The sequence below is a fragment of the Amblyomma maculatum genome, chromosome 7 (assembly GCF_055883805.1).
Source record: "Amblyomma maculatum isolate TAMU_Amacu chromosome 7, ASM5588380v1, whole genome shotgun sequence".
NCBI lineage: Eukaryota > Metazoa > Arthropoda > Arachnida > Ixodida > Ixodidae > Amblyomma > Amblyomma maculatum.
Genome location: NC_139350.1, coordinates 17,572,851 through 17,584,457, shown reverse-complemented (window position 1 = coordinate 17,584,457; position 11,607 = coordinate 17,572,851).

Genomic DNA, 11,607 nt, shown 5'->3' with positions numbered 1-11,607 from the left:
ATAGCGGCGGACGTGGAACGTCCTATGTTACCTCCAGCGTCACGTAGAACGTGATCAAGAGCGAGGGCGAAAGCTGTACTAGAACCCTCTTGCGCTACCTATGGCTTCAAGACTGCCAGACCCGAGACCCCCGTAAGCTACAAGGAGATAAATGAAGGGGAAATGAGGGTTCTCGTTATAATACATGAAGGAAAGAAGCCAATAGTCGGCGAGGCCAAGGAAAGCATTGGGGATTATGTTTTGTCCTTTTTTTAATTTTTAGTTGGATAATCAAAGAAATGAGTAATGCAATCTGCTTAGGGGAAAGATAATTAAACACAAAGTAGAAGGAAAAGCAACGTGCCGATGGTGGGGACCGAACCCACGACCTCCGAATATCGCGTCCGGTGCTCTTCCAACCGAGCTACATCGGCCGCTTTCCCCCCTGCTACTTTCTCGGGTATTAATGTTGTCTGTATACGAACCTTGAGAGTGTTCACCAGCGCCGCCCTCAACCATAGCGGCGGACGTGGAACGTCCTGTGTTACCGCCAGCATCACGTAGAATGTGATCAAGAGCGAGGGCGAAAGCTGTGCTAGAACCCTCTTGCGCTACCTATGGCTTCAAGACTGCCAGACCCGAGACCCCCGTAAGCTACAAGCAGATAAATGAAGGGGAAATGAGGGTTCTCGTTATAATACATGAAGGAAAGAAGCCAACAGTCGGCGAGGCCAAGGAAAGCATTGGGGATTATGTTTTGTCTTTTTTTTATTTTTACTTGGATAATCAAAGAAATGAGTACTGCAATCTGCTTAGGGGAAAGATAATTAAACACAAAGTAGAAGGAAAAGCAACGTGCCGATGGTGGGGACCGAACCCACGCCCTCCGAATATCGCGTCCGGTGCTCTTCCAACTGAGCTACATCGGCCACTGTCCCCCCTGCTACTTTCTCGGGTATTAATGTTGTCAGTATACGAACCTTGAGAGTGTTCACCAGCGCCGCCCTCAACCATAGCGGCGGACGTGGAACGTCCTGTGTTACCGCCAGCGCCACGTAGAACGTGATCAAGAGCGAGGGCGAAAGCGGTGCTAGAACCCTCTTGCGCTACCTATGGCTTCAAGACTGCCAGACCCGAGACGCCCGTAAGCTACAAGCAGATAAATGAAGGGGAAATGAGGGTTCTCGTTATAATACATGAAGGAAAGAAGCCAACAGTCGGCGAGGCCAAGGAAAGCATTGGGGATTATGTTTTGTCCTTTTTTTAATTTTTACTTGGATAATCAAAGAAATGAGTAATGCAATCTGCTTAGGGGAAAGATAATTAAACACAAAGTAGAAGGAAAAGCAACGTGCCGATGGTGGGGACCGAACCCACGACCTCCGAATATCGCGTCCGGTGCTCTTCCAACTGAGCTACATCGGCCGCTGTCCCCCCTGCTACTTTCTCGGGTATTAATGTTGTCTGTATACGAACCTTGAGAGTGTTCACCAGCGCCGCCCTCAACCATAGCGGCGGACGTGGAACGTCCTGTGTTACCGCCAGCATCACGTAGAACGTGATCAAGAGCGAGGGCGAAATCTGTGCTAGAACCCTCTTGCGCTACCTATGGCTTCAAGACTGCCAGACCCGAGACCCCCGTAAGCTACAAGCAGATAAATGAAGGGGAAATGAGGGTTCTCGTTATAATACATGAAGGAAAGAAGCCAACAGTCGGCGAGGCCAAGGAAAGCATTGGGGATTATGTTTTGTCTTTTTTTTTATTTTTACTTGGATAATCAAAGAAATGAGTACTGCAATCTGCTTAGGGGAAAGATAATTAAACACAAAGTAGAAGGAAAAGCAACGTGCCGATGGTGGGGACCGAACCCACGCCCTCCGAATATCGCGTCCGGTGCTCTTCCAACTGAGCTACATCGGCCGCTGTCGTCCCTGCTACTTTCTCGGGTATCAATGTTGTCTGTATACGAACCTTGAGAGTGTTCACCAGCGCCGCCCTCAACCATAGCGGCGGACGTGGAACATCCTGTGTTACCGCCAGCATCACGTAGAATGTGATCAAGAGCGAGGGCGAAAGCTGTGCTAGAACCCTCTTGCGCTACCTATGGCTTCAAGACTGCCAGACCCGAGACCCCCGTAAGCTACAAGCAGATAAATGAAGGGGAAATGAGGGTTCTCGTTATAATACATGAAGGAAAGAAGCCAATAGCCGGCGAGGCCAAGGAAAGCATTGGGGATTATGTTTTGTCCTTTTTTTAATTTTTAGTTGGATAATCAAAGAAATGAGTAATGCAAATAACACGATCTGTCGGGCTAGTTGGTAACGATCCATATGTATCAGCAGCGCGAACACAATCAGAGGAAAAGAAGAATAAGATAGGACAGAGCGCTGAACTTGCAACTTTATTAGAGGAAACTGAAACCCGCACTTATATGCACACCGAGAAAAACCCACCAGGGGGAATTGTCACGGCGACGTGACCGTCAGGGCGCACGAGTGAACTGATAAAAACACACGTGTCCGGGACATCAAAAGATTACACGAGGAGCATCATGAAAAACACGCAGACAAACCTTTTCGTGAAATGACGCACTACGGGCATGTGTAAACAAGAAAGGAAAAACAGGGTTGGGGGCGGGCAATGACGGAAGGAAACATTGGAAAAAACAGAGAAGAGGGGCGCGTTTTATTAAAAACATGGGAAGGCGAAAAGCGGTGACAAAGGTTAGCAATACGAAGGAAGAGCGCCAACAATTAACACGGCAAAAGGAAAAAAAGTGAGGGGTGTGCTTCTAAAATCTAGGTGAGATCAAATGCCGCCAGAGAGAAAGGTGAATTCTTTTTCAGATAGTGAGATAGATGGGGTGCTTACGCAGCCTTCCTTAAGACCTGAGATGTAGGCGGCTTCAACAATTTCGCGCGTCAGTTGATTCTTATGTTTCTTCAGGATGGTTGTCTTCTTGAAACTGGGGGTGCATTTCTTTTTGCTGTCACATCCCCGACAGTGGGCGGGTAAGTTTTTTAAAAGGGCCCCGGATAAATCGTTCTTATGCTCCATTAATCTCTCATTTAAACATCTCCCTGTTTGGCCTATGTAAGCCTTACCGCATGTTAAAGGAATTGAATAAACGACGCCCTCCTCGCAGGCCGCGAGAGGGTCGCGATGCCTGGTTGTACAGCCACTAATCTTTTTCTTATTATTGACTTTGTTACACAGGCTTGAGAGGCGCAGAGGGGCTGAAAAGACTACTTCGACGCCTGATTTTTTACCAATTTTTTTCAGATTGTGTGATATTTGATGCAGGTACGGCACAACAGCAACCCTTTTGCTCCGCGGTCGGGCCTCGTTTGGAACGTCACATTCGTGCTTCATACCTTTCAGGATTATTTCTGCTACAGATGCAAGGAGAGATTGCGGGTAACCTGATTGCGTCAGCCTCAACACTTGGTTGGAAAAACTAGCCTGCAGCTTGTGTTCACAGGATTTTGTGAGTGCGTTTTTAAAGGTTGACTTTACTATGTTTCTTTTGACCAGTTTTGAATGTGCTGAGTCGTAGGGCAGAATGGGTTTTTTGGCTCTTGGTTCAAATGACCAGCACACGTGGTTCTGTCCGAAAAAAACTTTTAACTCCAAAAACCTGATGGCGTTGTGTTCTGGGAATTCATGCGTAACTTCAAGAGGGGACATAGTCCTCGAAACAACTTGGAGAACTTCATCTGCTTTTGTTTGAAATGCTTCAGGGATGCAATCTAAGAGAACCAGGAAGTCGTCAACATAGCGGAAAATTTTGAGAACGCTTGAAGACTCGAGCTGGTCCTTCAAGGATCTGTCGTGCATGGCCAAGAAAAGGTCACTCAAAATGGGGGCTATGCATGAACCTATACATATGCCTTGTTTCTGAATAAATCTGCAGCCGTCCCACTCAGTAACTGTCGATTTTAGGTAAGTGCACAATACTTCAATGAAGCCGTCCACAATTCCCCCTGGTGGGTTTTTCTCGGTGTGCATATAAGTGCGGGTTTCAGTTTCCTCTAATAAAGTTGCAAGTTCAGCGCTCTGTCCTATCTTATTCTTCTTTTCCTCTGATTGTGTTCGCGCTGCTGATACATATGAGTAATGCAATCTGCTTAGGGGAAATATAATTAAACACAAAGTAGAAGGAAAAGCAACGTGCCGATGGTGGGGACCGAACCCACGACCTCCGAATATCGCGTCCGGTGCTCTTCCAACTGAGCTACATCGGCCGCTGTCCCCACTGCTACTTTCTCGGGTATTAATGTTGTCTGTATACGAACCTTGAGAGTGTTCACCAGCGCCGCCCTCAACCATAGCGGCGGACGTGGAACGTCCTGTGTTACCGCCAGCATCACGTAGAATGTGATCAAGAGCGAGGGCGAAAGCTGTGCTAGAACCCTCTTGCGCTACCTATGGCTTCAAGACTGCCAGACCCGAGACCCCCGTAAGCTACAAGCAGATAAATGAAGGGGAAATGAGGGTTCTCGTTATAATACATGAAGGAAAGAAGCCAACAGTCGGCGAGGCCAAGGAAAGCATTGGGGATTATGTTTTGTCTTTTTTTTATTTTTAATTGGATAATCAAAGAAATGAGTACTGCGATCTGCTTAGGGGAAAGATAATTAAACACAAAGTAGTAGGAAAAGCAACGTGCCGATGGTGGGGACCGAACCCACGCCCTCCGAATATCGCGTCCGGTGCTCTTCCAACTGAGCTACATCGGCCACTGTCCCCCCTGCTACTTTCTCGGGTATTAATGTTGTCAGTATACGAACCTTGAGAGTGTTCACCAGCGCCGCCCTCAACCATAGCTTCGGACGTGGAACGTCCTGTGTTACCGCCAGCGTCACGTAGAACGTGATCAAGAGCGAGGGCGAAAGCGGTGCTAGAACCCTCTTGCGCTACCTATGGCTTCAAGACTGCCAGACCCGAGACGCTCGTAAGCTACAAGCAGATAAATGAAGGGGAAATGAGGGTTCTCGTTATAATACATGAAGGAAAGAAGCCAACAGTCGGCGAGGCCAAGGAAAGCATTGGGGATTATGTTTTGTCTTTTTTTAATTTTTACTTGGATAATCAAAGAAATGAGTAATGCATTCTGCTTAGGGGAAAGATAATTAAACACAAAGTAGGAGGAAAAGCAACGTGCCGATTTTGGGGACCGAACCCACGACCTCCGAATATCTCGTCCGGTGCTCTTCCAACTGAGCTACATCGGCCGCTGTCCCCCCTGCTACTTTCTCGGGTATTAATGTTGTCTGTATACGAACCTTGAGAGTGTTCACCAACGCCGCCCTCAACCATAGCGGCGGACGTGGAACGTCCTGTGTTACCGCCAGCGTCACGTAGAACGTGATCAAGAGCGAGGGCGAAAGCTGTGCTAGAACCCTCTTGCGCTACCTATGGCTTCAAGACTGCCAGACCCGAGACCCCCGTAAGCTACAAGCAGATAAATGAAGGGGAAATGAGGGTTCTCGTTATAATACATGAAGGAAAGAAGCCAACAGTCGGCGAGGGCAAGGAAAGCATTGGGGATTGGGTTTTGTCTTTTTTTTAATTTTTACTTGGATAATCAAAGAAATGAGTAATGCAATCTGCTTAGGGGAAAGATAATTAAACAGAAAGTAGAAGGAAAAGCAACGTGCCGATGGTGGGGACCGAACCCACGACCTCCGAATATCGCGTCCGGTGCTCTTCCAACTGAGCTACATCGGCCGCTGTCCCCCCTGCTACTTTCTCGGGTATTAATGTTGTCTGTATACGAACCTTGAGAGTGTTCACCAGCGCCGCCCTCAACCATAGCGGCGGACGTGGAACGTCCTGTGTTACCGCCAGCATCACGTAGAACGTGATCAAGAGCGAGGGCGAAAGCTGTGCTAGAACCCTATTGCGCTACCTATGGCTTCAAGACTGCCAGACCCGAGACCCCCGTAAGCTACAAGCAGATAAATGAAGGGGAAATGAGGGTTCTCGTTATAATACATGAAGGAAAGAAGCCAACAGTCGGCGAGGCCAAGGAAAGCATTGGGGATTATGTTTTGTCTTTTTTTTTATTTTTACTTGGATAATCAAAGAAATGAGTACTGCAATCTGCTTAGGGGAAAGATAATTAAAACAAAGTAGAAGGAAAAGCAACGTGCCGATGGTGGGGACCGAACCCACGCCCTCCGAATATCGCGTCCGGTGCTCTTCCAACTGAGCTACATCGGCCACTGTCCCCCCTGCTACTTTCTCGGGTATTAATGTTGTCTGTATACGAACCTTGAGAGTGTTCACCAGCGCCGCCCTCAACCATAGCGGCGGACGTGGAACGTCCTGTGTTACCGCCAGCGTCACGTAGAACGTGATCAAGAGCGAGGGCGAAAGCGGTGCTAGATCCCTCTTGCGCTACCTATGGCTTCAAGACTGCCAGACCCGAGACGCCCGTAAGCTACAAGCAGATAAATGAAGGGGAAATGAGGGTTCTCGTTATAATACATGAAGGAAAGAAGCCAACAGTCGGCGAGGCCAAGGAAAGCATTGGGGATTATGTTTTGTCTTTTTTTAATTTTTACTTGGATAATCAAAGAAATGAGTAATGCATTCTGCTTAGGGGAAAAATAATTAAACACAAAGTAGAAGGAAAAGCAACGTGCCGATGTTGGGGACCGAACCCACGACCTCCGAATATCTCGTCCGGTGCTCTTCCAACTGAGCTACATCGGCCGCTGTCCCCCCTGCTACTTTCTCGGGTATTAATGTTGTCTGTATACGAACCTTGAGAGTGTTCACCAGCGCCGCCCTCAACCATAGCGGCGGACGTGGAACGTCCTGTGTTACCGCCAGCGTCACGTAGAACGTGATCAAGAGCGAGGGCGAAAGCTGTGCTAGAACCCTCTTGCGCTACCTATGGCTTCAAGACTGCCAGACCCGAGACCCCCGTAAGCTACAAGCAGATAAATGAAGGGGAAATGAGGGTTCTCGTTATAATACATGAAGGAAAGAAGCCAACAGTCGGCGAGGGCAAGGAAAGCATTGGGGATTGGGTTTTGTCTTTTTTTTTAATTTTTACTTGGATAATCAAAGAAATGAGTAATGCAATCTGCTTAGGGGAAAGATAATTAAACACAAAGTAGAAGGAAAAGCAACGTGCCGATGGTGGGGACCGAACCCACGACCTCCGAATATCGCGTCCGGTGCTCTTCCAACTGAGCTACATCGGCCGCTGTCGTCCCTGCTACTTTCTCGAGTATTAATGTTGTCTGTATACGAACCTTGAGAGTGTTCACCAGCGCCGCCCTCAACCATAGCGGCGGACGTGGAACATCCTGTGTTACCGCAAGCGTCACGTAGAACGTGATCAAGAGCGAGGGCGAAAGCTGTGCTAGAACCCTCTTGCGCTACCTATTGCTTCAAGACTGCCAGACCCGAGACCCCCGTAAGCTACAAGCAGATAAATGAAGGGGAAATGAGGGTTCTCGTTATAATACATGAAGGAAAGAAGCCAACAGTCGGCGAGGCCAAGGAAAGCATTGGGGATTATGTTTTGTCTTTTTTTTTAATTTTTACTTGGATAATCAAAGAAATGAGTAATGCAATCTGCTTAGGGGAAAGATAATTAAACACAAAGTAGAAAGAAAAGCAACGTGCCGATGGTGGGGACCGAACCCACGATCTCCGAATATCGCGTCCGGTGCTCTTCCAACTGAGCTACATCGGCCGCTGTCCCCCCTGCTACTTTCTCGGGTATTAATGTTGTCTGTATACGAACCTTGAGAGTGTTCACCAGCGCCGCCCTCAACCATCGCGGCGGACGTGGAACGTCCTGTGTTACCGCCAGCGTCACGTAGAACGTGATCAAGAGCGAGGGCGAAAGCTGTGCTAGAATCCTCTTGCGCTACCTATGGCTTCACGACTGCCAGACCCGAGACCCCCGTAAGCTACAAGCAGATAAATGAAGGGGAAATGAGGGTTCTCGTTATAATACATGAAGGAAAGAAGCCAACAGTCGGCGAGGCCAAGGAAAGCATTGGGGATTATGTTTTGTCTTTTATTTTTAATTTTTACTTGGATAATCAAAGAAATGAGTAATGCAATCTGCTTAGGGGAAAGATAATTAAACACAAAGTAGAAGGAAAAGCAACGTGCCGATGGTGGGGACCGAACCCACGACCTCCGAATATCGCGTCCGGTGCTCTTCCAACTGAGCTACATCGGCCGCTGTCCCCCATGCTACTTTCTCGGGTATTAATGTTGTCTGTATACGAACCTTGAGAGTGTTCACCAGCGCCGCCATCAACCATAGCGGCGGACGTGGAACGTCTTGTGTTACCGCCAGCGTCACGTAGAACGTGATCAAGAGCGAGGGCGAAAGCTGTGCTAGAACCCTCTTGCACTACCTATGGCTTCAAGACTGCCAGACCAGAGACCCCCGTAAGCTACAAGCAGATAAATGAAGGGGAAATAAGGGTTCTCGTTATAATACATGAAGGAAAGAAGCCAACAGTCGGCGAGGCCAAGGAAAGCATTGGGGATTATGTTTTGTCTTTTTTTTTAATTTTTACTTGGATAATCAAAGAAATGAGTAATGCAATCTGCTTAGGGGAAAGATAATTAAACACAAAGTAGAAGGAAAAGCAACGTGCCGATGGTGGGGACCGAACCCACGACCTCCGAATATCGCGTCCGGTGCTCTTCCAACTGAGATACATCGGCCGCTGTCCCCCCTGCTACTTTCTCGGGTATTAATGTTGTCTGTATACGAACCTTGAGAGTGTTCACCAGCGCCGCCCTCAACCATAGCGGCGGACGTGGAACGTCCTGTGTTAACGCCAGCGTCACGTAGAACGTGATCAAGAGCGAGGGCGAAAGCTGTGCTAGAACCCTCTTGCGCTATCTATGGCTTCAAGACTGCCAGACCCGAGACCCCCGTAAGCTACAAGCAGATAAATGAAGGGGAAATGAGGGTTCTCGTTATAATACATGAAGGAAAGAAGCCAACAGTCGGCGAGGCCAAGGAAAACATTGGGGATTATGTTTTGTCTTTTTTTAATTTTTACTTGGATAATAAAAGAAATGAGTAATGCAATCTGCTTAGGGGAAAGATAATTAAACACAAAGTAGAAGGAAAAGCAACGTGCCGATGATGGGGACCGAACCCACGACCTCTGAATATCGCGTCCGGTGCTCTTCCAACTGAGCTACATCGGCCGCTGTCCCCCCTGCTACTTTCTCGGGTATTAATGTTGTCTGTATACGAACCTTGAGAGTGTTCACCAGCGCCGCCCTCAACCATAGTGGTGGACGTGGAACGTCCTGTGTTACCGCCAGCGTCACGTAGAACGTGATCAAGAGCGAGGGCGAAAGCTGTGCTAGAACCCTCTTGCGCTATCTATGGCTTCAAGACTGTCAGACCCGAGACCCCCGTAAGCTACAAGCAGATAAATGATGGGGAAATGAGGGTTCTCGTTATAATACATGAAGAAAAGAAGCCAACAGTCGGTGAGGCCAAGGAAAGCATTGGGGATTATGTTTTGTCTTTTATTTTTAATTTTTACTTGGATAATCAAAGCAATGAGTAATGCAATCTGCTTAGGGGAAAGATAATTAAACACAAAGTAGAAGGAAAAGCAACGTGCCGATGGTGGGGACCGAACCCACGACCTCAGAATATCGCGTCCGGTGCTCTTCCAACTGAGATACATCGGCCGCTGTCCCCCCTGCTACTTTCTCGGGTATTAATGTTGTCTGTATACGAACCTTGAGAGTGTTCACCAGCGCCGCCCTCAACCATAGCGGCGGACGTGGAACGTCTTGTGTTACCGCCAGCGTCACGTAGAACGTGATCAAGAGCGAGGGCGAAAGCTGTGCTAGAACCCTCTTGCACTAGCTGTGGCTTCAAGACTGCCAGACCAGAGACCCCCATAAGCTACAAGCAGATAAATGAAGGGGAAATGAGGGTTCTCGTTATAATACATGTAGGAAAGAAGCCAACAGTCGGCGAGGCCAAGGAAAGCATTGGGGATTATGTTTTGTCTTTTTTTTTAATTTTTACTTGGATAATCAAAGAAATGAGGAATGCAATCTGCTTAGGGGAAAGATAATTAAACACAAAGTAGAAGGAAAAGCAACGTGCCGATGGTGGGGACCGAACCCACGACCTCCGAATATCGCGTCCGGTGCTCTTCCAACTGAGATACATCGGCCGCTGTCCCCCCTGCTACTTTCTCGGGTATTAATGTTGTCTGTATACGAACCTTGAGAGTGTTCACCAGCGCCGCCCTCAACCATAGCGGCGGACGTGGAACGTCCTGTGCTACCGCCAGCGTCACGTAGAACGTGATCAAGAGCGAGGGCGAAAGCTGTGCTAGAACCCTCTTGCGCTACCTATGGCTTCAAGACTGCCAGACCCGAGACCCCCGTAAGCTACAAGCAGATAAATGAAGGGGAAATGAGGGTTCTCGTTATAATACATGAAGGAAAGAAGCCAACAGTCGGCGAGGCCAAGGAAAGCATTGGGGATTATGTTTTGTCTTTTTTTTTAATTTTTACTTGGATAATCAAAGAAACGAGTAATGCATTCTGCTTAGGGGAAAGATAATTAAACACAAAGTAGAAGGAAAAGCAACGTGCCGAAGTTGGGGACCGAACCCACGACCTCCGAATATCGCGTCCGGTGCTCTTCCAACTGAGCTACATCGGCCGCTGTCCCCCCTGCTACTTTCTCGGGTATTAGTGTTGTCTGTATACGAACCTTGAGAGTGTTCACCAGCGCCGCCCTCAACCATAGCGGCGGACGTGGAACGTCCTGTGTTACCGCCAGCGTCACGTAGAACGTGATCAAGAGCGAGGGCGAAAGCTGTGCTAGAACCCTCTTGCGCCACCTATGGCTTCAAGACTGCCAGACCCGAGACCCCCGTAAGCTACAAGCAGATAAATGAAGGGGAAATGAGGGTTCTCGTTATAATACATGAAGGAAAGAAGCCAACAGTCGGCGAGGCCAAGGAAAGCATTGGGGATTATGTTTTGTCTTTTTTTTTAATTTTTACTTGGATAATCAAAGAAACGAGTAATGCATTCTGCTTAGGGGAAAGATAATAAACACAAAGTAGAAGGAAAAGCAACGTGCCGATGTTGGGGACCGAACCCACGACCTCCGAATATCGCGTCCGGTGCTCTTCCAACTGAGCTACATCGGCCGCTGTCCCCCCTGCTACTTTCTCGGGTATTAGTGTTGTCTGTATACGAACCTTGAGAGTGTTCACCAGCGCCGCCCTCAACCATCGCGGCGGACGTGGAACGTCCTGTGTTACCGCCAGCGTCACGTAGAACGTGATCAAGAGCGAGGGCGAAAGCTGTGCTAGAACCCTCTTGCGCTACCTATTGCTTCAAGACTGCCAGACCCGAGACCCCCGTAAGCTACAAGCAGATAAATGAAGGGGAAATGAGGGTTCTCGTTATAATACATGAAGGAAAGAAGCTAACAGTCGGCGAGGCCAAGGAAAGCATTGGGGATTATGTTTTGTCTTTTTTTTTAATTTTTACTTGGATAATCAAAGAAATGAGTAATGCAATCTGCTTAGGGGAAAGATAATTAAACACAAAGTAGAAAGAAAAGCAACGTGCCGATGGT